This window comes from Helianthus annuus, chromosome 7 (genome assembly GCF_002127325.2).
Source record: "Helianthus annuus cultivar XRQ/B chromosome 7, HanXRQr2.0-SUNRISE, whole genome shotgun sequence".
NCBI classification, from domain to species: Eukaryota; Viridiplantae; Streptophyta; class Magnoliopsida; order Asterales; family Asteraceae; genus Helianthus; species Helianthus annuus.
The window spans coordinates 134,509,960-134,514,224 of NC_035439.2; positions in this window are offsets into that span (position 1 = coordinate 134,509,960).

A 4,265-nucleotide genomic window follows, 5' to 3' on the forward strand; every position below is an offset into this window, starting at 1 on the left:
GCATATTTAAGCCATTTCCAACACTTCTAAGGCCCGTAAAGCCAACTTTAAGGCCCTAAAATGATGTCTAAACATTGTGGACATGAAACATGCTCAAAAATATGTCGGATGTTGGTTCGTTTGGCCGTACGATCGTGATGTTTGGTTATTTACGACGGAATGCGCATAAGCGCGAAAAATGATCCAAATTGCGCGACGAAGGGATTCTTCTTATGCCAAACACTAAGGCATAATATAAGGATGCTTACATAAATTTTTGGATGTCCGGATGTATTCAGAACGTAAGTTATGCGCGAAAGTGCAAACTTGTGCACTTTTTGACACTTTTAGCCCCTGAATGATCCAAAAGTTTGTTTTAGCATACCAAACCCCTCAAAGCCTATTTCTAAGCTATGTAAAGGATATTTATGGTATGTTTAACTTATGGACATGTTCCGGAATGTTCGTTACAGTTCAAATTGGCATACTTTCACAGTTTGTCAAGTTTAGTCCCTGTAAGCGAATTAACTTGTTTTTGCCATACCAAAGCCTTCAAAACTTATTTCTAAGTTATGTAAAGGTTATTTAAGGTATGTTAAGTATATGTTGATGTTCCGGAGTATTTTTCGCTTTTAAACTGAGTACGTTTACGCACTAGTTTGCGTATAATTCTCTAGAAAGCGATATAAAGTTTGAAATTGAACAAGAATTGATATGTGCAAAAGATACACATATTTATACAAGATCCCAAGTATGAAATACAATATTTCATCGGCTTGGTATTTGTTTGATGGTCGTGGTGACACAGGTGTCACAGTCTCCCCTACTTTAGGAAATTTCGTCCCGAAATTTATTCGTAGGAGTCTATTTGTGACTTTGCCAACTAACCATCAGCGATATGCAAGGCAATATCCTGTCATTTCCTTAACGGTCATTCTTCAGAAACGAAAATGAACAGACGGAGTCATTTTCCTCAACGAGTATTCTTCAGAAATGGAAATGACGGTATAAGCAAATGAATGTTCATTTCCTCAACGGACAAATCTTCAGAAACGAAAAATGAACAGACGGAGTCATTTTCAATGGTTGCTTCATCAGAAATGGAAATGAAGGATTACACAACGGATATTCATTTCCTCAACGGATAAATCTTCAGAAACGAAAATGAACTAACGGAGTCATTTTCAACGGTTGCTTCATCAGAGTTGGAAATGAAGGATTACACAACGGATATTCATTTCCTCAAGGGATAAATCTTCAGAAACGAGAATGAACTAACGGAGTCATTTTCAACGGTTGCTTCATCAGAGTTGGAAATGAAGGATTACACAACGGATATTCATTTCCTCAACGGATAAATCTTCAGAAACGAAAATGAACTAACGGAGTCATTTTCAACGGTTGCTTCATCAGAGTTGGAAATGAATAGGGTTAACTCTAGACACATGACAGAACTTGCTGTGATTTCTGTGCACTAAATTCCATAATTATGTATGCATCCATAATTACGTAATCCCTTGCATAGTCCGCACAGTTTGTTTTGTAATGTTTTGGGGAAGGATATCAAACTTGTGATGAGGGTGACTAGACTTTCATTGGGTCCTTTTAATTAGATCGACGGGGGATCTTCTTAGTTAGGCCACCAAGGAGTCCTTTCAGCTATATCATCACATGATATTCCTAACCAGATTTTTGGATCAATCTGTTTAACTGGACCACTCAAGGGGTCTAATTATGAAGTAGTACTTTATAATCCAAGGGACTTAACTGTAACGTAGAAGTCCATTGAGGATTTTTACGTAGTACCTTTGGGTATCCTACTATGAATCCTTTATATGAATGATATGGAAGATTCTACAAGGATTTGGATAACATAAATTTGGATCACACAACAACACATAAGGGAACACATAAGCACAAAGCCACATAATTGTTTAACTTGATTATAATTTGTTATTAACTTGTTATTGATTGAATACGGATATGGAAACCAGTCGACGGGCTTCAATGTCCACTGGGATCTATCTGAGAAGATAGGAAGATCTCCCAAAATTCGATTTTTGATTACAAGGAATCACCACATTCGAATTAAGGTATACAAAAATTAAGGACTTACTAGAAAATCCTTAGGTACCCTATTAAGGATTTATAGTGGTATGTTGGGTATTCGTCACGTGTTGCAACTTGCACTTTATACTTCGTTTTTCTTAGAAGAAACGGGTACTTAGGAATTCGTGGAAGACGCAAGAGATCATAGAATGGGAGAATTGTGGGGGGGGGGGTAGTTTGTTCTTCAAGGAATACGGTTCCTTGATTGTCGGTATTGTAAGGGATATGTCGTTTATACATGCAACCACAGAAATACATTGCAATGTAAATAAAAGATTTATTTATAAACAACGATAACAACTGTTTCTTGGACCTTGACAACAAAAGAAAATAATACATAAGACGTGATTATTTCTAAACGATGTTGTCTTCTAGTCAGTCAGATGCTCATTCCTGTGCTGGATTTGCATTAGCAAGCTTTGGGCAATTTCTTCGACAATTACCCATCTCGCCACAGTTGAAACAAGAGCCTGGTAGAAAACGACCTTGAGCAGGATTGTTGCCAGCTTGGTTTGGCACAGCTGCAGCTGGGCAGACTCTTGCTGTGTGGCCTATAAGTCCACAAGTTTGGCATTTGCGGCACTGTACATTGGCGTGATGATGGAGGCTACATTGGTTGCACAAGGGTGCAGTTCCATTGTATGGTTTTCTAGCAGGGGGTTGAGCTGGTTGGTTGGGGACGGCTTGACCATTGTGAGCGACCACGGCGAAGTTCTGAGAAGCCTTTCGCTTCTTTGACTTCTTAGGGGATTCAGTCTGTTCATCCATGGTCTTTGATTCCTCGATTGGGTTCGATTCCCCAACCGGTTTCTTGTCACCTTTTCGGAAAAGTTTACCTTTCCTGATCTTTGATTCAGTCAAGGTTGCAGATAGCTCAATGGCCTGTCTAACTGTAGTAGGGTTGCTACCAGTCACAATGTCTTGTATCGAGTCATGGAGGCCATCAATGTACTTTTCGATTGCCTTATCCAAAGGCGTGGCCATGTTTGGGCATAACAGACTTAATTCCTCATAACGATCCGTGTAGGCTCGATGCTCACCGCTAACTTGCTTGAGATCGTCGAACTCCGTTTCCAAGGCCCTGATCTCGTGACGAGGACAAAATTCCTTCATCATCAGAGCTCGAAGTTCTTGCCATGTTTGAGCCAGTGCCACATCGGCACCCCTATCTCTCATCACACCATTCCACCATGTCAAAGCTCGTTTCTCAAAGACGCTAGATGCGAATTCTACCTTTCGCTCGTTTGGACATTGAACATGTCTGAATGTGCTCTCTAAACTCTCGAACCATTGCAGAAGTGCAGTCGCTCCTTGAGACCCAGAAAACTTTGATGGCTTAGCCGAGTTGAACGTCTTGAAGTTGCAGGGGGCATTATTATTGTTGTTGGCTTGGTTCCATTGAGCAAAGAGGTTTGGGAATTGAGCAGCCATATGATGCGCAATGATCTCTGCCAGTTCGGCAGTCGCTATCTGGTTTTCGCGTCGAGGAGGCATTCTAAAAGAGAAACAAGAAAGAAAACAAATGAAATGGCATTGGGTAAGAATAGGATGTTACAATTACCGACCATAATTATGGTTGATGGTCATTTGTTTGAACCACGAAGCAAACAAACAACACCAAGGTTGAATCAAAGCAAATAGATCCTCATAGTGTATCGCGAAGACATGCTCGCCTATAAGTGGACACTCACCCCAAGAGTTCCCAGGTAAGAGTGACTGGTCCGATTATGTGGATTTGTACGAACACTCTAGCCTTAGACAGAAACCCAGAGTACAGGCATTCACTCTTCCAGTTTGCACGTGTTCTCACTATTTAGGACCCAAACTTTGACGAGAGTTTTGAAAATTCAAAGGGGTTCAAAACCTTATAACAGAGGGTTCAAAATCTAGTAATCAATCATCCTAGAACAGATGATTAGTTTTCAAAGCGGTTTTGAAATTTATGTTCTTGTTGTGGTCGTCGCCTAAGGATAGGTGACTGTATTGTTTTATGACTAAACGTAAGTAAACTCGCGTTAGGGTCCTAGGAAGGTTATAGACTAGGTAAAAGCATTACTAATAACCTAATTCTCTATAACCATTGGCTCTGATACCAACTTTTCTGTCACACCCCGACCGCGTATAACATGCAACCGCGGCGGAAACGTCGGGGAGTGTTGTAACAGAATCAATTGTTT